Genomic DNA, 23,300 nt, shown 5'->3' with positions numbered 1-23,300 from the left:
ATTTGTAGCCTAACATCAACCAAAGCCCATATATCACATACTGTTGTCAACCCATCTCGTAATCAGAGTACCAGAGCCCATGGTGCTGGAGCCACAAACACCATAGAGGAGACAGGAATTGAACATATAGGGAGACGGGAGTGGAGACCATGGAATCCAAAGCTCAGTGTTACTGTTCTTCTCAGATGGTCAACCACATTTCTGAGACTGGCATGGCTGTACCCCTCTCCTTATCATCCTTTGCTCTGTGGTACCTTGGCTCAGGCACACCTTGAAACTTAAAGTGTACTTGGTGTCTGCACTAAACTCCTCCAGAGGTATCAGATCTGGGAGGAGTTAACTGAGAACAAACAAGCCATTAACCATGTGCACACACTGAGCTAGTAATAACACACATGCTAATTCCTTTCTGTGATATGGACTACAGATGTGACTTAATAATTCATTATATAAAGGAGTCCCTAACTATACACCCAGGTCCCGAATCAATCTTAGAATTGGCCTAGAAGCACATATTCTAGGAAACTGGAGATATGGCTGATGAAGCTACTCACTAAACCGGCAAGTCCTGGACTCCTTTCCTAGTGTCCCCTGGAGGACTGATGCTGTGCTGAACACAGAACCCATGCTTCTCCAAGGGCAGTAGATAGAGCAGAGAGAACACAGATCAGAGTAGATGGTGCCAACTCTGCTCTGACCCTAGGGTTGCTTTCAAGATGGACATGTCACCAGCACTCTGCAGCTTTCAAAAGACCAATTGTAGCTAAGAAAAGAAAAATCACCTTGTTATGTGACTTTTCTTAGAGAAATGTGAATAAATGCATGTCTACTCCAGATGTGGTCTGCTGTGGTAATGGGCAGGCACATGGACAGGAGATGAGTTACAAGAGCATTTCTGAAAAGCCCACCCCAGCATAGGTGAAAGCTGCATTCCTGGAGTACTCTGCATAACTTGAAGCATCTCCCCAGCTACTGGCACTACTGAGAGAACCTTAGGACGAGGACTTAGGAATCCTGGTGTCAGGAGTATCCAGAGACTTGTAAGTTTTAATTCCTTGGTCCTGGTTCACTTCCTGATCAAGTATTCAGGGGCCTCCCTCTAAATGATTCAACTCGGCAAACAGCTATTCAACATACCTCAGCACACAATAATGCACAGCAATACATACAACAGCAAACAATAATATAATAATTCATGCAATAATGTATAACCATAATCTCTGGCAAAGATAATGTACCCAGTAGTCTATCCCAAACGTAATTCTATAACACTACAACCACTGAGCATCACTTCTAAGGACACTTCTGTGTCCGCGCTCTTCCCGATGGCTATGTTGGCTGATTCTGAATGACAGACATGAGTCTTGGCTTTGTCTTCATGACTCTCAGTTCAGATCTGGAGTAACATGCACAAAGGCCTCCCTGGATCAGGGCTGTGGTGTGTTCCGGCCACCACTGCTATTGATTAAGCAAACCTGAGGCAAACCTCATAATGCCACACAGGAAAACTGCCTCTCTCACTGCACACCAACGTGAGCGTCATCGTCAGCGCAGGTTTGAGCGTGACTCAGAGCAGACGAAGTGTTAAAGAGCAGCCAGCATCCATTCATATGAGTCTGTTAGCAGATGCCCTCCCTCACCTCTAGCTGATAAAGACTCAGATAGGAGGTTGTCTAATCCCTCCTTAAGACACACGTAGCTGCACCAGAAGTACAGGAGTACAAATGACCTTGGAAGAAGAGACACCGAGAGCCCAGACTCAGAATGCTAATTCTTTTGATGCTGACATTAAAACAACAAGATCATAGCTGCTTGATGCTTGGAGATTACTCTTCAGCTCTGTTCTCTAACCCAATCAACTGCCTGTTTAAAAGGGTGTCTTTTAGATTACTCTATCTTCATCTAAAGAAAGGTTTCAGGTTTTTGTTTGTTTGTCTGTTGTTTGTTTTGTTTCTTTGTTTGTTTTGGTTTTTTCTTTGTTTTGTTTGTTTTGGGTTTTTTGTTTTTGTTTTTGTATTTGTTTTTTGTTTTGTGTGTGTGTGTGTGTGTGTGTGTGTGTGTGTGTTTGGTTTTTGGTTTTTGATTTTTTGGGTTTTTTTTTTGTTTGTTTGGATTTTTTTGATTGTTTTTTTGTTTGTTTGTTTGTTTGTTTTTTGCAACCCCTCAAATGAGAGCAACTGTGTGACCCATGAAAACAGCAGAGATTCTAGAATAGTGATATGCTGAACTGGCAAAACATCACAGAGAATAAAGGGAATTTGAAGCTTTTTGAAGCTTTTAGATGAGGGTCCACTTTTAGAATGAGCAGGTATCCATTTGGGCAAATTATTTTCTTTCCCTAAGTGATGATCTTCCCCTTAGAAAAGTTGGCCTAAGTTGTTGGCCCACCTGTCATTGCAGCACATTAGTCTAACCCGCTTTCCAGCCAGGAAGGGGGCCCTGAGTCACAAGTCTAGACAGTGACATGACTAGAAGTTGTTGATCAATTAGGGTTATGCCTTCTCAAAATCAAAAGGGCATCTGCTGCAATGTCCTCTTATTCCCTTCTGGAGTAAAGACAAGGTGGCTGAGGTCACAGCAACCAAATTAAGACCATGAGGTGGCAACAGGATTCAGTACACATGAAGTTTTCGCAAGGGTTGTCCACAGAGAGCTTGCATACCCAACCTCTTCCATGTGGCTTGCTCTCAGGTAGATGGCAGATTATCTCTGTAAGCCACTTCCCCTGACTGTTGTGTGTAGCTGCATCTATTTCTAGACAACAGTAATGGGCACTCTGCAAGGACATTCTTTTTCTTCTGTAGCTATGATAAAATACTCTGACACAAACATGTTGGGGAACAGAGAGGCTTATTTTTCACTTATAATTCCAGGTTAGAGCCACCAAAGCCAGCAAGGCATACTGGGCAGAACTTAAAGCAGCTAGTTACATCAAATTTATCATCAAGATCAGTAAGAAGTGACACATATGTGTTTACTTTCTGGCTTACACTAAACTCCATTTTTCCACATTCAAATAGTTAGGGACCCATCCTAGGGAATGGTACAACCCACAGTGGCCTGGATCCTCTTACACCAATTAACAATCAAGACACTCCCCCTGGAGGCATGTCCAAGGACCAATCCAATGAAGACAGCTGCCCATTGAGACTCTCCTCCCAAGTGATTCTATGTTATGTCAAGTCAAAAATTATCATCACCATCATCTCAAGGACACAGTACCTGACAGTGTAGGGAGGAGAGCCACCCTGCTGAGTTGCTTAAGAAAATCACCTCAGCCATGAGACACTGCGCAGGGCACATACTTGCAGCCATGTGTTGCTTAGCAACTGCCTTATTCTGAGAAATGCCTTGTGCAAACTCCATAGGAAGAATTCCATGAACCTGAAGGGACAGGTAGTCACTTGACAGGGCCTAAGGCCACTACCAAGACAGCAGATGGTTTATAGGCTTTTTCATAAACACAAGCAACATACACTAAAAATGCCAATAAAAGCACGCCATAGTAAATACGTCAACCAATAACTTAGCTGATTATCATTACCCAGTGTTGTGGTTTGCCTACACAGCCAGTGAGTTTGCATGTGTCAGCTTCGCTACAAATGTGAGTGATGGTCAGTTTCAGCACATGGCTGAGACTCACATCCATAGATGGTGAGGATTTCTCTGCTCCGTCATAATCTTAAGGAATCACTAAGATTATACAAGTCCCTTATACATGGCTGTGTGTGTGTTTGTGTAACAGAAGACATAGAGTTGGGAGGAGTAGTTGAAGATGTACATTATCAAAATATGTTGATTGGGTATATGTGCCAAGAATAAATTTAATGAAAAAAATTACATCTAAAATCAAACATATCTTACCCTGAAACTCAGTCCTCAATTAACAAAAGTACCAATTGGAATTACTCTCTTTACAGTTTTTCAACCTTCATCAAGACTATATTGTTGAGCATATGACATCCTCTAATAAAGTACTGAACAAATGTGGAACTTTTGCAGACAACAGAAATCTGCATAATGGATGACCAATAGCACTAAAGACACAAGAGTCAGAGGAGAGCTGAGGGGCAGGTAGTGAGCGCCATGATTTCCTGTCACAGTCAGAAGTAGAGAAAATCTAAAATTAAATGTAGAGTTAAAAGCATGATCATGCCAGTCTCTCATGAGTGCTTCATACTTCACTTTAGAGTAACATTTCATGAGATCTGAGGTATTAAGCAGTGTGATGTCTATCATTTTGGACTCAACTGTGTTGTCTTAGTGTTTTATTATGTTTATTATGATTTATATAAAATGGTGACATTATTACAATTTTTAAAATAGAAATTAACATTTCTGTATTAGTTTGGATTCTGCAGAGAAGCATTATCAGTAAGAGAATGAACAGATAAATGTATGAATGAGAGAGTGAATGAATGAATGAATGAATGAATGAATGATGAACTATGAGAATTAACTTCTGGGCTCTTGGAGGCTATAAAGGCCAGAACAAATGTCAGTAAATTAAAGTGAAGGGACAGCCAGTGATGTGAGTTCCAATTCATGTCTGAGTCTAAGTATAGAAGAAAATGTCATCAGAAAACAGGGCACAAGAATGTTCCACCCAGGCCTGCAGGTTAGATGAAAGCCACCAACATTAAGAGGGCCACTGTCTTGTTTTACTGTGTCTATGAACACTAATCCCCACTACAAAACCCCCAAATCTCAGTTTACCCTTTTATCTATCACCATGTGATCTTGGCAAATTAACTTAACTGTCATAACATTGCCAAAGGCACCATTCTCACCTCAGTGTGTTAAAAACTACAGGGGTGGGGGGAGCACTTCATGCCTGCCTCTTTTCGTGGTCTTTACCCAGACTTCCAGGGAGCACCTGGGCCTGGTTATGAGGAACACTGACCTTCTGCAGCAAGATCTGAGCTCAGTGTTGCCTACTCTTCATCCACATTCTAAGGTATCACCTAAACCTGTTTCCCAAGGATCATGATTCAAGTGCCTTTGCCTTTAATACAATGTGGGAGCTTGGAATGAGTAACTGTTGACCACTCCATCTCATCTCAACACCATGGTTGCAGGAGGGCAGTGGGGAGCCTCATCTGAGGAAGGACAGAGAGAGCAACCAGGTTCTCCTGAGCTCCCATCAGGATAGCAGCCAGGATACAACGGCAGTTTTACTGCTTCTATTGTTTCGTGCTGATCAACACAACCTGATCATCTACCTAAAGCACAGGTTAGTCTATGCACCCCTCCAACCAAGACAATGAACCTAAAGCATCCATCTATTTATGTACCTTTCCTACCAAGGTTCCAGGTGATTCCTGCCACCATCACCAGAAACAAACTCAACCTGTAAAATGCAATCTGCCCACCTCAACTTCAGCCTCTCCTACCAGATGCCACCTCCACACACACTAGATAACTGTCATACAAACACACCATGATGGTTCTCGGGCTCTGTGTTCAGCCTAGACGACCTGACCCTAACTCTTCACACACTGAGATAACTCTCCTGCATTACAGAGCAATCTCATGTCCTGCCCCCTAAAAACTGACCTTTTCATAACAAAACCTCACTGATGAAGGTATCCTAACACATGGGTTCTCTGCTGAGCCCAAATCCACCCTAAAGTCAGAGACAGAAGCACTTCTGCTGTTGCAGTTTGTATCCCACAGTCCTTGGCACAGACTGAGCAGAGAATTTTCATCTTCTGACTCAGTTTTGAGGGCAAGTATCTGTCATCTGTCATACCAACATCCACACAAAGGGTCTAAGGATTCTCCCGTCCTCATTCCTGCTCTGTGGGTCCAGCCACAAACCTTGCCACTTTGTTCTTTCAGGTAAATATAAACGAGAGTTCTTTTGTTAATAAATCTCAAAAATTCGACCATGGAGTCAACTGATTTTCCCATAATAACCATCAAAGCCCTGCACATTGAAGGATAACATTTATTCCTCTTTCTAACGGCAATAAACTTCTGGATCTGAAGGTGAACAGGAGGAGGCACTCGGGCCTCTTTCTCATATTCCTCTATCTGAGGAAGAACAAGAACAAAGCTCTGCCTGCAGAGGCGCCTCGATGCCCACTCCTAGCCCCTTTCCACTGCAGTGTGCTGGGAGGGAGCCGCACTCTAATTGCAGCCATATCAATCAAAGGGACTGCAGACGGCAGACAGCCTTCCCTGGCTGGAGTTAATTAGAACACTGGCATTTCCCAGACTGTCGGCATAATGAATGCCTAGGAAGATGTGCATGTACGTCCAATGGGTAAATACAGGCTGTCAGACTCCTCCATGAAACACTCCCAGCTCTGGCAGGCTCTGTCACCTCACATGACCAAAGAGTGACTCATAACCTCCAGATATGCAGACATGCCCTGAGAATCACTCTGCCTTCCATCTCAAATAGGGTCAACTGGCAGGTTCACCTACACAGTCAGCCATGTTTTGTACAACTCTATTCACAGGAAACATGTGTGTTGACCTTCACTAATGTGCAACTCCAAACTCAATAACCACTCGTGTTAACTACCAGGGTACCGAATGAGTACTCTGCTTTTGGTTAGGACCCCATCATTGGGAAAATACTAAACGACTCACCATTCTTACTTATCCCAGAAGGAAAGAATGCAACCAACAGAAATTTGAACACTAACATTGCTAATATTGTTACTTTAAAATTGAGAGCTGGACCACAGACTACTAATTTTCCAACCTTTCTCTTGAAAGCATCAGGAAGAGGAGAGTGGTTAAACAAATGAGAGCCAATTAACAAAAGGAAGATATGCTTTTTACTATAGAAGAAAAGTTTAAAAAAAATACAAATGTATTTCTTTGCCAATTCCTTACACAGGCAAAGATAACAATACATTTTTCTAAAAGAATCATCCTCCAAGTTCAAAGGAAGCATCAGGGTACAGGACCGTCACCAGCAAAAGTCAAGCTATCTTCACGGCGGCTGGCCCTGCACAGGCCTTACACATAGCACTAACCTGTATCAGATCGTACCCAGAGGAAGGTCACAGCATCCTCTACAAGACTTCTGACATTACTGAAGTGTATAAAAAGTAGGAAGAAAAAAGAAGTTGGTACAGCACAAATGAGAGGAAGGTAGAGAAGAAAGACCCACTAGGTGCAGGTCTACAGGGAAGTGAGGCAGGGCTGGGAACAGAGATGATAAAGGTGCTGTAAGAGTGGATAGCTCTGAGTACAGGGAACATGCAAACTGGCAGAACCAGAAAGCTGATCACTCCCTAGATGAAAGCATGTGAGTGAGGACATGGGAGAAAATGGCTGCAAGAGGAAGGTGAGGCTGGATCAGAAGAACAGAGAAAGGATTGGAGACCCTGGGAGGCTTTAAGCAAAAGGAGCTGGAAGGTAGGATTTTCATTCCAAAAATAGCCTAGAATAAACTGAACATATTTTCACCTCCAGCTCTGGTTTTGCAGACTAGATTATCTTAACATCCATCCTGAAAATAACTCATCAGGATGTAGCTAAGATACCACACTCCATCCATTAAAATTACCTGATTTAATCAATGGGGAACTAAGAGCTAACACAAATACAGCAAAGGCACCCACTCTTGCCATTTCTGCTTCACACAGTACTAAGGGGTCTTCCAAGATCAATCAGACACTAACCGGAAAAATTCTCACAAGGTGGCCATTACAGCTGATAAGCAAATTCACTGCATTTGCAGGATATGAATTTGCTGCACAAAAATTAGTTGCATTTTAATATCCCTGACAATTTACCCCACCCCCAAAAAGAAAGAAACCAAAAATATAATACTGTTTGTAAAAGAATTTTAAAAAGATCCCAGGAATAAGTTTGACCAAGAAGGTCAAAGACACTGATAACTACAAAATGCTGTTACAGGACTGGAGAGGTGAGTCAGTTGTTTCGAGCACTGGCTGCTCTTCCGGAGAGTATGGGCTCAATTACCAGCACCCATGTGGCAGCTTGCAGCCATCTGTAACTCCAATTCCAAAGAATCCAATACCTTCTTCTGGGTAACAAGCACATATATCATGTACATACATACACACACACACACACACACACACACACACACACACACACACACTAGCAAAACACCCACACACAAAATAAAAATTTTAAGAACAAGGATATGAGAAGAAAGCTGGAGGGGAGGGAGGAAGGACACATTTGGGCAGCCCAGGAGCTCCGCTCATCTTTGACAGCCTTATTGGCATGCATGTGAGGCCAGACACCCAGCCCTCCTCCAGGAACCAGCCATCACTTTGAGGAGTGCGTAGGAAGCACAAACCCCATCGCCTGCTCTTCCCTTTACCTAGCCGCACTCTCTCTTTGTATTTCAGCTGTTCCTACACATTTCCCAAAAAAAGACTAATAATCAAACCAGCTTCAAAAGTTCTGGATGGCATGAGCTAAGCAGGTCACCTATCCATAGAACTTCTCAGCCCCTGGCTCTCACTAACACTGGGAACAACACATAGGGAGAAAGATTGTGTCACACCTGACTGTAGAACCATTTGTCATGGGATACCTGTTAGTACCCATGCTGTTTGAACCATCAAAACAAAAAACAAACAAAAAAATACTTGTCCCCATTCGACTCACTTCAATAGCCTGCCTACCTAGCAGGATTTGCCATATTTGTATAGACTTTAGAATATCTCAACAATCAAAGATCATTTCTCAAGCCTCCACACCTCTCTCGTGGTCTTAATCTAACCTCATATTCCACATAGCTCAATACAAAGGTTGAGTATCTATGTATCTACCTCCTACAGCTAAGTCAGACTTACTCTCTTTTTCCAAAATTCCCTCCAGACGAGATGAGGTCACTCTGACATTCATGCCCACACTGCACAATTCCTGGTGAAGAACCTGCTATTCATCCAAGACTCTGTAGTTGTAAGATCTTTCTTTGCCTATGGACAGTGACCACTCCTTGACATTACAGAAGGTGTCCCACCTATCAGAAAATCAAACACATTTATCCATCTTGACCTGAGCATGCCTTTGAACTACCCACCTTCAAGATGTGAGGCAAAATGATTGGCTTAAATAACAGGAACTCAATCATTTGTTTTTACAGGATAACCCAGAATGACTTCGTATTACCTAAAACCATCACTGTTTCTTCAAAGCCGAACGGGCCACAGTTGTTGTAACTACAGGTTTCCTGCACATCAAGATGCCTTTCCAGATCCTTCCATTTACCGTGCAACTATAGCCTTCCCTTTGTGACTGCAAGAATATCCTGTATACATAATCTTCTGCTATAAAATAGAGGAAAACAAAGTACTGTTCACTGATCTCATATTGCAGTGGCTATTCCTGGTTATCAACTTGACTATATCTGGAAAGAACCACAATTCAGAGTTGGAAGGCTCACCTGTAATCCTGATCTTGAAGCTGTGAGATACAAAATCTGACTTGGATCTTTGCAAGGAGATCTTGGGGCATAGTGGTTATAATCCCAGAAGACTGAGGCAAGGAGATCTCTGAGCTCAAGGTCATCTGGGACAAAGCCAGTCCCAGATCCAGGCATGGGGGTACACACCTTTAATCTGGGACACAACTTCTGCTGAAGACCTACATAAGGACACCGGAAGAAGAAAGACTCTTTTCTCTCTGTTTGCATGTCTTGTGGGCCTGAGCAACTGCTAGGTCCTTGGATTTCCATTCACAGATGCAGTTGACTGTTGTTGGGGAGTTGGACTACAGACTGCAAGTCATTGACAAGTTCTCTTACTATATAGAGACTACCCATAAGTTCTGTGACTCTAGAGAACCCTGACTAATACACATATACAAGAAGAACATGAAGGACCATGACCCCCCTCCTCTATCAGTGGTCACGCCTTTTTTCATCTTTAATCTCTCTAACAGTCCCACCAACTATTGCACCTGTACACATGTTAATTGATTTCCCTAGAAATTCAACTATTTATATAAGGTAGCCTACACAATTTTTGCAGTTCTTTCCATGCCCCGCCCTTACCAACAGTTATATGAGACAGCCTCGGGGGCACACATGTGAAACTGTCGCCCGGCAAGAGTCAGCACAGAAGAGCCACAGTCCTGTCCCATGAACTCCAGAGACTGTGGCAACACTTATTCCTGATCTTACTTCTTTTTGAGGTGAGCTGGCTGTCCTTGTTGAACCTGTAGGCTGATCTAATGTAGCTATACCTGCTTAAGGAGCACCTTTGCTTTACTGTGGAAAAACCCAAATGTTACCCCTGAAGGTTCTCTGTCTCCGTATCTCATTTGCCTCTTTCAAGGGAAACTGGCAGTCCTCCTGCAGAAATAAAATTTGGACTCCTGATATATGATATAAAGACCAGAGGGTGTAAATTTATCTTTTCTTCTAGTAACTCACCTCTAAAAGAAGTAAAAGGAATAAATCCACAAAGCCAAATTGGGAGTTTGGGGGGGGTATCAGCAGAATGCACTTTGAGTGCCATTTGATAGGCTTCAGTCTGGAGAACAACTTGGCAGAAAGGAGGCAGTTAGAGAGTGAAGCACTTGGGGAGAGAGAGAGAGAGAGAGAGAGAGAGAGAGAGAGAGAGAGAGAGAGAGAGAGAGAGGTCTCCCCCAAAGATGTATGGGAAAGATATAGAGACAGGAGATAAATATGCATTGAATTTAGGGTAACCATCAGGGCATAGCTGGAAACCCAAGCCTCATTTAGCATGACCCCTGTCTTCATTCTCTGTAGGCACATGACATACTGAGGAAAGTACACAGAGGGCTGGACATAGAAGTCATGGTCTGCAAATGGAAGCAGTGCACACACACCACTCCTGCATGGACACCCAGGAAGGTGACCCAATTTCCTGCTGAAGCAAAAATTAACCACCTTAGAGGACAACAATCTTCAGCTAGTAACAGTGGAAATCACGTAATGAAGTTCCTAGCCCACGGGCTGTCAACACAGAGTGAATCTCATCCAGTGTGATGCCTGAAAATACACAGAAGACTCAGCATATCAGAAGGTAAATGGACGGATAGATTGAGTCAACCATCAAAATCATAGTCCTGATTAGTAATTAAATATCAGTTCAGGTGACTATGGAGTCACCAAGTGTCATATAACTTGTAGGAACATCAAAGGCGTAGTCTGAAGAGAGCCAAGAGCATAGGTGGGCCTGAAAGCCTACTGACAAAAGCATCCAAGGACAGGTGAAGATGAACATCTCACCTCAGCAGTCAGGACAATGAATTCTTCCTTTCTTTTATTCTATTAGACCTCCAGTGGCTTGGAGAGCACTTGCTACATTAGAGAGGGTGGTCAATTTTTGTTAGTTATAGATCTAAGAGCTAACTGCATCCAGAAACACATCACTGATCCGACCAAGAATAATGCTGAACTAGATGATCTGGGCATCCTATGGTATAGACAAGCTTTCATAGGACATTAGTCCTGGTGAAATGAACAAAGGAGGGAGAGGGGAACAAAGGGAGGATTGTGGGTTCGTAAATATAAGACTGTGGAAGGATGGCCGATGGGCGGTGGGTAGATGGAGGGGGGGGGCTTGCCACAGCAGGTGTCAAGAATGCTTCTAATATGAAAGAGGAGACAAGCCAAGGGTGGAGGTACAGTGCAGGGAACAGGGATGTCCATCCCTAAGATAACTCATTATGTGTAGGCAAAGACCTCAAAATTGTTTTAAATTCCCAAAGCACTTCAGATAAGAAATCTATTCAAGCTATATTTTATTTTCTAAACTATGTGCATAAGTAAATGCTAGATTGTAGAATGTGTGTGAAAACCCTTGTATCTGTACCTTCTGGGGCCAGAACTCCCATCAGGGTGCTGTGTGGCAACCTTGCATTTATTTCTCTATTCTTTGCTTCCCGATTTACAGTTATTTTCTATCCACTTCTTCAATTTCCACAACAACCCTGCAAGACATGGGCTGTTCTACTGACGAAGAAGGCAAGCACACTCAAAAGACATGAATAGCACATGTAAGGTTTGTAACTGGGCTGGGGTTTAGATCTCAAATCCCCACTTTAATGCAGCTTCCTAGGACAAACACATCACAGCCCATTCAACTGGAGTCAAGGTACGAGGCTGGAAAATGTCTTACTAAGCCAGAGGCACTGAGAGCATTCTTCTGACTAACCACCTAATCCAATCACGTGTTCTGCCACCTTGTCCAATCTGTTCCCAGGAGGTGTTTCTCTCACGTCTCTGCAGCTCTTAAGGGAGCACACACAAGTCACAGTCAACATACCAGAGCATCTCCCACTACTTGGTGTATGTTCTACCCATGGTCAGAGCCTGTGGCCATTTCCTTCCCAGCCATTCAGATGTGCTCAATCTCCTTGCATTCATTCCCCTTTTCTCGAGTTCTCCTTGTTTCTCCAGTAGCCAAAGACTGAAATCATTACATATACATAGTTGAATATCTATCATTTCCAAAACTACCTTCTTCTTCACCTCACATTTCCAAACCAATAAGCTCATTCCAGGCCATGTCTTTTGTGTAGGCATCATTTGTAATTTGATGAGAGAACCAAGTGCAGGCTGGAACTGAGGACCAGTAGAGACCTGGATTCTAGGAACACGAGACCTCACAAAGGCCAGAGCCGTCAATCAGTGGCAGAGTCTTTAGGACATGCATAGAGTTCTGGTCCACTTGAGTGACTATGGTGGGAAATTGGCCATTTTCTGGGAACTACCAAGCATTTTTCTGTCAGAAGGCAAAGTCTGGGTTTGACACAGAGCCCCAAAGGACCTCGATTCCTGGAGGATTTTTCAAATGATCTATTCCCTCTTCATATTGAGAAGGAAGTCTGAGAATTCCAGCATTCTCATGCATTACCCACCTTCCCCACCCCAAATGAAAGGGCAACCAGAGACTGGCTCTAACAGACAGACATTCAGGCTCACCATGACCAGTCATAGCCAGTCAGGCATCGTGGTGGGTCTCTGAGAGGAGCTGCAGACAGCTGGCCCTACTCGGATCATCTGTACCGGTCACAGCTCAGTGATGTGAGCTGTCTCACTATCTAAATGTTTCCAGGCTGGTGTCCTCTTCAAAGCACAGGGACTTGTGAAGTTGGGTGAGTGTGAGAACCCTGCTTATGGGCACGGGGGTTGCGACCACTAGAAACCCAAACAGAAGCTTTCCTTGTATAAAAAGCTTTTCACAACCAAGAAAATGTGAAAATGTGTACACAATAAAAACACTCCTACCTACAACAATAAGCTAAAATTTGGTTTTTACCCTTCTCTGTACAAATATATTTACCAAGGAAATAAAGCAGAATAAGCCAAAATTAGTACTTTAGCTGTATTAAATGGTAGTTTGGCTCAAATCATAAATGGGCTACCTATAATATTTAAGTACATAGTAGATAGAAAGTCAAATCTTTTGATATAATGTATTTTTTTTTCTGATTGGGTTGTGATTTTTCTTTTATACATCTATCCTGATACATGTCTATACAATTTTTTAAGTATTAGGAATAGAATTCAGAAGCCGGGATATGATAGTGGATAAACTTCTTGCCATGGTGGTGTGAGGACAGGAGTTCATAGCCCTAGATCACACACACATACACACACACACACACACACACACACACACACACACACACACACACACACACCAGGAGAGCTTGGCAGTCACCTGTAGTCCCAACACTCGGGAGGCAGACACAGGGGTATCCTGGGCCAGATGCTATGTAAAGTAGCCAAAACTGATGGGCTCCAGGTTCAGTAAGATACTCTGCCTCAATAAGTAAAGTAGGAGTAAGTGAAAAAAGTACCCAAGATCACCTTGAAGCCTTTATGTGCACATGTGAACATGGAGATCGGTGTCCACATGTACATATCTCCTATGGTGGGTCCAACGATCCAAAATCATCAGGGAATGAAGAGGAGGTACGCCAGCCCACATGACTAGAAGAAGCGCCCCAGATAAAGATCACATTCCTGTTTCACAGTTGCCACTACGTCTGTGCTATGCTGGGTCTCATGAACAAGGAAGAGGGCAGTCTCTGCCCCAAACCACAAGAAAACGTACTTATCTGGGTACATATATCTGAAGATTGCAGTCAGGGACACAAATCTGAAATGCATAAAAGTCAGAATGGAGTGTAGTTTTCTAAAACACATTTAGAATAAAAGAAAATACCTAGAAAATTTTAAATGAGTTTGGCACACTCTACTTTGAACACAGGAATCGATAAAGATCAAGGCCACCTCAGAGAGAGGCTGGAGCAAGCCAGTGCCCCTACAGGCTCAGTCAGCCAGAAGTCACCAGAAGTTCTGAGGGTGACAGCCAGGAATCATCCAGAAATGTGCCAGGGCCTGGGCTTGGTCCAGCCTCAAAACCCACCCTCTCATCCATATACTGGGTGAGGTTCGGCCTCAGAGCCCACACACCTGGGTCAGGTCAAGCCCCAGAACTTATACTGTCATCCACACACCTGGGTCCTGTCCAGCCTCGGAGCCTACACACCTGGCTGGGTCTAGCCTCAGGGCCCGCACGATCACCCACACACCTGGCTTGTCATCAGCCATTCCCTTTAGGACGGTACCTACAACAGACAGTGAATATCCCCATTCACATTGTAGCTGTGAAGGGCCATGGTTTCTGCCTTTCAAAAGCTTGTTTGTTCTGTGGTAGAAATGTCGACAGCCTTTCTTCCCTTTACTCCAGGCAGTCTCTTCTTTGAAACCTCAGCCATGTCTGACCTTGATAGAGAGGACAAACTTGTTAACCAGCTGAATGAAACAAAGGGAGGCTGGGTTTGTTAATCTTGCTGTTCACACAGACTACAAAACAGCAACTTTAAGGAAGGAAGGAGGGACTCATCTAGTTCAGTTTGAGGGTACTGCCCACCATGGCAGAGAAGGCATGGCAGCTGGGACGTGAGGCAGATGGTATCATTGCATCTACACGTGGGAAACTGAGGCATGAACACTGATGCTCAGCTGTTTCTCCTTTTTATCAGTCCCAACCCCCAGCCCATGGGACAGCTCCACCCACATTCAAGTGGGTCTTCTCTCCTCAGTGGAAACGACCTAGAAACTCCCTCCCAGAGGTAGCCAGAGGTTTGCCTCCTGGCTATTCTCTAGACCCTGTCACATTGACAGAATCAATAATCACAGGACTCCATTTTCCCTTTGACGAACTTCACCCATTACTCTTTATGTACCGGGTGTAAGCCGGCAGCCTTCTCCTCCCAGAAGAAAGCTGTGTAGGCTCAAAGGTATTTCCCCTCATGGCAGCAGAGTTGTCTCTATTTCTTCTATCTATTCTGCTCTCTGTCACCTTGTATGTCTCGCAGACACGCTCATTGTATGAGGATGGGATGTCCATCCTTCTGTATACGTGTGCAATGACAGAAATGTTACCTTTCTAAATGGAGCCACTTGCCTCTTCTGTAGACAGACTGGGGCAGGCCGAGTGGAAGGAACCATTAAGGTATAGACACCCAGAATAACTTAAGCCCTTCTCTATGGGCAGGTGGCCTAAATATGCAGCGTACAAGGCACCTCCCAGTGACTGCAAGACATGACTATACTAGTTTTAACCATCAACGTGATAGAACCTAGAATCCCCTGGGAGATGGGCCTCTCTGGGCACCTGTGGGGGGTTATCTTGATTGCATTAATTAGACTGGAAACACCTGCCCACTGCAGGTAGCATCATTCCCCGGATGGGGTCCTGGACAATGTAACTGGCAAAAGGGGAACCCAGAAGAAGCATGTCTCCATCCTTCTCTGCTTCCTGACTGAGGTTGTGATATGACCAGTTGTGTCAAACTCCTGCTGCTTTGACTTCCCTGCCATGATGATCAGGACAAACCCTTTCTCCCTGAAGCCGTTTTTGTTAGAGTGTTTGGTTATAGTAACAGGATGAGAAACCGTGACTGTGAACAATGATGAGACATTGAAAAGGCATCAGTTGAATGGCAGATCTTTACAAACTGCTCTGTGTCTTCACAGTACAGTTTCTAGAATCCACTCTAATGCCAAAGCCCGAGGCTCTTACATTGCCTATAAGACGGTGCAGTATTGGCTGTTAACCTGTATGCCTTAAATAATCTCATTACTTACAATATCTAATACAGCATGAACGCTACACCAACAGCTGTGCTGTAGTTAGTACACTGACCCCAAACATCTGTGAATACTCAGGACAAGTTCAGTTTCTCTCTTTAACATTTTTTACTCACTGTTGTCTGACTGTACAGACAGACTTCTGACATCACAGACTGACAGTACAGCACATTCAAAAGAGAGTTAAAGCAGAAAGAAAGGAGAAAGGAAAGGAAAGGAAGAAAGGACGGGGAGTAGTCTTCCTTAATTTTGAACAACTGGATATGTCTGTTTTCTTGGGCTGTATAACAAACATCACAAGCTCTGCTACTTAAACCAACATGTCTCTTGCAGTGGATGCTTGGAACCAGTCACTGAGGTCCACTACAGAGGCTCCAAGACTCCCAGAAGGCTGAAATCAAAGCACCCACCAAATCGTTACTCATCTGGCTTCAGTTAGATGGATGTCTCATGGCTGAATGACAAGTTCCTCACTTCCCTGGCTTGGCAACTGGATCCTTCAGCTCCTGCAGATATGGCCAGCTGGAGACAAAGGGCAGCAATGGAAGGAAACACACGGTTCCTCCCAGATTCACTGGATTGTCCCGCAATGCCACTCAACCTCGGAAGTATCCAGCGTCAACTTTGTCACGTGACACGATCTATCCAGGAAGTCACCTTCCATCCTCACAGCTGCATCCACACGTAAGGGATGTGTCATACAGAGCCAGACATGATTCTTTTACTTTAGAAAAGAATTAGGAAGTTACTTTCCCAGGACTGAATGCTTTCATCAACGAAGGTCCACAGGGTGGGGTAGAGTGTGGGTGGGGTGCGGGAGTGTTATCTTATCAGAAGAAATGTTCCTCCTTTAGAAGGAGACAGGGCTCAAAGTGAAGCAAGTATGTGGCCCTGAGAACTGGTGTCATGAAAGCCAGCCTTGGATAGGAAAGGAGGTGGCATGTGTGCTCCAGAGCATTGTGACTTTAGTCCAGTTGAATTTGTGTTACTTCTGATGTTCTCAAACTTAAAATAGTCTACAAAGAAACTGAGTGACAGCCAGGATAGATCAGAGAGGAGGGAAAGGATGTGCACCCTTGGAGTTTTGACTCAACAGAGACCATTAGAATAATGGTGGTTCCAGCTGAGAGCTTTGGCAGGGAGCACAGCAAGGGGATCCCATAGAAAACACACAAACAATAATAATTTTAAAAGAACAAACATTTTTGAAAAAATTGACTCAATCTGAAAAAAAAAAGCAGTTGTAAATCATGATTAGCCTTTTGTTTGCATATGGCTGTCTCTTTCTTAATTCGGATTTTTCCACAGATAAACATTCATTCTAGATCAATTTCTTCTTTCAGGGTCACAGAAATGACCTTGACTTTACACGCAACTAAAATGGACCTTCCTGGGACCTCCCTCCCTCCCCTCTGTCCATAGGTGATGAAGTTCTTTCTCAAGTACTGCCCATGTCCACCCTAGCTGCTGCCTGTCTAAGACACTAGCTTTGTTCCCAATTCTTTGTTTTTGCATCAAATTTAATTAACCAGTTGGATACTGACAGGCCACAAATCAATAGTAGGCCGAAATTCTTAAAATATTCATGTGCTAGCGCTCTCTCTCGGGACTCAACATTCACGAGAATGGATTAGAGGCCTGCCAGGGTGAGTGGGGCTATGTTGGTTTCTGTCTCAGGCTTTTCTCTCTTCCTCACCTCTCACCCCTGACACTTCAGTGTGCTCTCCTAGCTTACTGATTCCGAGCCAGGGCCCATGCAAATAGGGAATCTTAAGTTACAATTTACAAATCTGGTGATGAAGCAGGATCATGGCCTTAGAATCATGACCACTGTGTCTGGGAAGGACTCCCCAGAGTGTGTACACAACTCTTGTATCTAGACCCTTCCAAGCACCACTGGGACAGCGACAGTCTGCACTTGTGCTTAGAGTGCCACCAAGACAGTCCACACGGGTGCTTGGCTTGGACAAACAGGCAGATGAAAGCCAGTATCCCCCACAATCTGTGTGGTTGCTAAGCACTTGTCTCCTAACCATGGTGCTTGACATCAGGGCACATGGGCACCAAGCCAACGGGAAGTCTGTGGTCCCTCAGCTCCTTTGATATACATCAATCTGCAGTTCTGTGGAGGGTGGACTTGTGTGCTTCTATGTCGGTTTGTGTGATTTTCTCTTTCCTATTAGACTCAATTGTTTCATTATAATTTTTGGAAGACCTACTTTTAAGCACTCTGTTAATCTGTCACTCTGTATTTGATTAACTTTTGTTTTGTATTTATTCTGTTTGCCTTACACTTTATTTAAAATTATCCAGTCAGTTGCTTTCCAGTTGTTTTAATATAAGAGATGATTTAATTATTACACGGTTGTAAAAAAGTTATCTTGTGTGTTCATGTATATATGCATGTATGTGCAGAGGACAGAGATAAACATGAAGGCTCTTCCTAAACTGCTCTTTGACTTACTTTTTTTACATTTATTTATTGCTTGTATGTGCCGAATCAACCCATGCTGAGTAGTACAAACAACTAAATTTGCCAACATAAAGTGACCACTGATAACCACTGATGTTTTGTGTGACCTTCTAATGGCAAATGTCATCATTCCGTGAGTGCTATCATCCTGAGATGAATACAAATCTGATTCTCAGTGGTATGATTTGGAATGGCAAACATACTTTTGCAGACATGATTTTATTGTGATACTGTCAGCAAAGATGTTTTCTTTTTCCAAAGCAGAAAAAAAAATGAGATTTATGCATTGGAGCTATAATTGAAAAGAGGAACCAGGAGGTCTTAATGGTCCCTACTTTCCCAGCCCCTACCTTCTGAGGTGTTTTCCATATAAATTTTTTGTGTTTGCTGGGAGTTCATTTGGAGCAGTTAGTAAATAATATTTTGAACTTGTTGTAAATGAATGTGTTCATGTTTGGGGTGTGGCCAAGGTTGGTCGTTTTGTTCACCTCATCTCTGACTTTACCGCTCTTGTCACCTCCATCCGTCAGCTTCTGAAAAAGAACTCCCACTATGACTATTGATTTTCAATTAATGCTTGTAATTCTTTTTGGCTCTGTCATAGATTTTTGTAAGATGACAAAATGGATGTGAGGTTGTAATTGTACCAAGTTACTGAGAGATTATTCATTTTATTATCCCTGCCTTCATTAGGGGTTACTACCGCTGTGGTAAAACACTATGACATGAGAGAGAGAGAGAGAGAGAGAGAGAGAGAGAGAGAGAGAGAGAGAGAGAGAGAGAAGAACAGACTCGAGGAAAGGATTTGCTTGGTTTACATGTCCACATCCCAGTTCATTGTTAAAACAAGTCGTGACTGGAACTCAAAACAGAGAAGAAATCTGGAGGCAGGATCTGATGCAAAGGCCATGGAGGGGCATTACTTTTTGGCTTGCTCTTCATGTCTTGCTCAGCCTGTTTTCTTATGAAATCAGGACCACCAGGGATGGCATCACCCCAAATGGGCTGGACCCTCCGCCATCATCACAAGTGAAGAAAATGCCCTACCAGTTTGCCAGCAGCCTGATCTTGTGGAGGAAGCTCTCAACTGAGACCCCTCCTCTCTGATGACTCTAGCCTGTGTCAAGTTGACATAAAACTAGTCAGCACAGTCCCCTCTTATCCATAATTTTTTTTATTATGATGTTGGCCCACAGAAGTCTCCTTCATCCTACTTAAAATAGCTATATTAATTTTAATTAATTAATGCCTTCTTGACACATACTTTTCCATGGTTTCATCTCCAACCTTTCATATGAGCATGTTCTGAGTATGTCTCATAATTGCACATAGCAAATTTTCTCAGCACCCACTTCTGTGTCTTTCCAGATGTGGGTCAATGGTCTTCACTTGCTCTGGTCACTCACAGGATTATCTTGTCACTTTCTCTCTATTTAGCAATTCTATTGGATTTTTCCTCTCCTGCCTCCTGTTAACTGCTGTCTTTTCATTCCCTCTCCTCCATGTATTTAAGAATCTTATTTCCTATTCAATTCTTTTAGTGATAATGTTTTCTCTCATGTCTTTTGTAGTTTGCTAACAAAGTACAAAGCCAGTCCATTTCCATAATATTGCCTTCTAAGTAAAAGCCTGAGCCCTCTCCTCCTGTCTACTCCCTTGGCCAAATCCACATTGTTATTGCCCAGAACTTTTAATCCACCAGGTTTTCAAATTATTAAAAAATGTGCTTTATACAAAAATGATTTAGTTTATACAGATATCGCCATTGCTGCTTTTTGACAATTTGGTCTTTCCAGAGTTACTTCCTTCCTGTGAAATTGTGTCCTTCAGTAATTGTGTGTGTGTGTGTGTGTGTGTGTTTGATTGTATACATGTGTCTGTGAGTATGTGTGTGTGCATGGTGCATATGAGTGTGTAGTGTTTGAGTGTATGTGCCTGTGTGTATGCATGCTTGTATCTGTGTGTGAGAGTGTATGAGAGTGCATGTGTGCTCATGTGTATGTGTGTGTACATGTGTGAATGCTTGCATGTGTGTGTGTCTGTGTGTGCATGGTTGCATATGTGTGTCTGAGTGTGTGTATGCATGTGTGTATGTGTGTATGTGCATGCACCTATGCATGCTTGTATCTGTGTGTGTAAGAGTATGTGTGTGCATGTATTCATACTTACATCTGTGTATCTGTTAGTGTGAGTGTGTGTGTGTGTGTGTGTGTGTGTGTGTGTGTGTGTGTGTGTGTGTGTGTAGTGGGGGCTCCTTGTGTTGCCTCACTTTGGATGACTGTCAACAGAGAGTGCTCTTCTCAGCTGCTGCAGACAGCCCATTAGCTTCTCCTGCATCTACAAGGCTTTCTTCCCTTGCCATGAGACTTTCCTAGTTTCATCACACAGACACACACCTGTATGCATATATATTCATACAAGTGCACAAGCATACAAATATGTGTGGACACATAAATGCACATACTTATAATCACACATGCATACAGATACATGTGCATGAACACGCATGTGTGCACATATATACTCAACTACATGTACTTGCACATATACCTATTTATGCACACATAGAAATATACCCATATGTACATACACATATGTGTGCACAGGCATACATGAATGCACATGTACACACATACTGTTCATTTTCTTGCAAATGTCATAATTCCAATTTTTTAAACAGCTGAATAAAATCTCATGTATCTGTACCATGTTACCTTAATAGTTAAGGACAGAATTTCTTTATTATGCCTAACTCCTCTCTAAGATCCTCCTGGAAAGAGACACCACAGCCCAGCATCTGAATCTACTGCTGCTGACCTTGCAGGGCACTAAACATATCAAAGACTTAGTTAGACACGTCATTACCAGAGTGGGTTGTGTTCTTAGAAGTACCTGGATTCCTACTTGGGTCAGTAGTAGATTAGCTAGAGAGGGGCATGCCCCTGGCTTTCCTGGGTGTGCATGATTATGCTGGATGGAAGTAAGTACTCAGAAAGAGGAGACTGAAGACCCCTTGACCACTTCAATCCAAGCCTTTCTTCAGGGGACTTTCAACTACAGAACATTTCTTACTGAATCTCTTTCCCAGAGGAAGTAAAAAGAGGGCAGCTTGATTTATGCCTCTTAGCAGCTAACCCAGCAATGACCTCTGGCTCCTTGTGGAGCCTGGCAGGACGGGATGAAATATTTAAATGCAGCTTTGCACAGAAAGTGGAGAGAGGTCTGCCAAAGGCAGGGCTGTTTCAGCTCACACTGCAAGACAAGTCACTTCAAATCTGAGACTCAACATTGATAAGATAAAGCAGAGCTCACTTTGTGTTGCATTCTGTGGAGCCAATACTTAAATACATGGGCACATGCTTGGCCATGCACAGGCACGCCACATGTGCCCTGGAAAACTTGAGAGCATAGGCCTGCGGTGCAGACACGAAGGAAGACAGCGTGCTGCTCTACCAAGTGAGTTTTATTTGAAGCGTTCCCCTGATTCTCGGTTCCTCTATAAAGCAAACACAGAGAAGAACCTGACACAGTAAGAGCCCCAAGGTGACAGTCACTTTAACTGAAGGTCCCCACAGTGGTCCAACTGAAAAAAACCCACCAGCATTAAGATTCCAGGTTAGAACAGAACCAAGGGTGTCTTCCTCTTAGATGGTGTCCTAAGAAACATACTTGCCCAGGAGCCAGGAGTCTGTGTTCTTTGCCTTGTTTCTGAGATATAATTCCCTTAGCAGAAGATGGAACCTTGGAGTCTTGGGGCTAAGTGACTTCTCTGTCTCACCCTGTGGTGCTATACACAGACTATTTGCCGACTTGTCCCCCCGGATATCATAGACCATGCAGTTCTTGCTCCTATCATCCAAGGAGCTGACGTAGAAAGCTCTTTTTGTTAAAAATGCTGTCACATCGACCGTTCGTAGCTAACATCTGCAGTTACTACACTGAAGATGTCTCCATAAGCACACATAGCTACCAGGCAGAGATGGCAGCAGGACTCTCCTACTTGCTCTACACATGTTTGCCAAGTTCCATCCCAGCTCTAAATGCTGTGACCCATGAAAAACAGGGCTAGGGCCTGACCCTCTCCCTAAACAGAGTTCCACACAGCACAGCTTATCTGCACTGCCTCACTGATCAAGACCAAGTGCCATGTTGTCCACTGCCCATAGTGTCTGAATTCGGGTGTCAACACACATGGACGTTGCCTTAAAGGAACTCATAAGCATTAAGATGATAGCTCTAGCATCCGGTGTAAAGCGTGCACCAGAATCAGCACACAAGAACCTTGGAGTGTGTAGATGTGGCACAAAGGCTTGAGGGCACGAAGTCAGGCAGGCACTAGAATTCTGTGTCAGAGAGAATGAGAAAGCAGAGGCCGGAAGGGACAAAATGAGAGTCCTGAGGCTAGAGCTGGCTTCAGGTCCACAAGCAAGCAGTGACTTAGAGCTGAAGAGATATATGGGACGTGCCCACTCCCATCACCCTTTCCTCGGCCAGCGCACAGGAAGAGTGATCGCCCCGTACCTTGGTGGTTGACCGGGTGCAGGACATGGAGGAGAAAAGACAGAACAGGAAGTTTCCAGACACTTTCCACCAGTTCCTCGAGTGGGGAGATTGGTAAGACAAGGGGAAAATGATTGCATAAACCAATAGCAAAATGAATAGGGAAACAGGAAGCTGCCCCCGGTGTCAGAGAGCATGTCACTAATTTTAGGAACCCGGAGTGTTAATAAAATTGTTGGAGGGTAA

Source organism: Micromys minutus (assembly GCF_963924665.1).
Source record: "Micromys minutus genome assembly, chromosome: 1".
Lineage (NCBI taxonomy): Eukaryota > Metazoa > Chordata > Mammalia > Rodentia > Muridae > Micromys > Micromys minutus.
The sequence above is the reverse complement of the archived record's forward strand: the minus strand, read 5'-3'. Positions refer to the sequence as shown.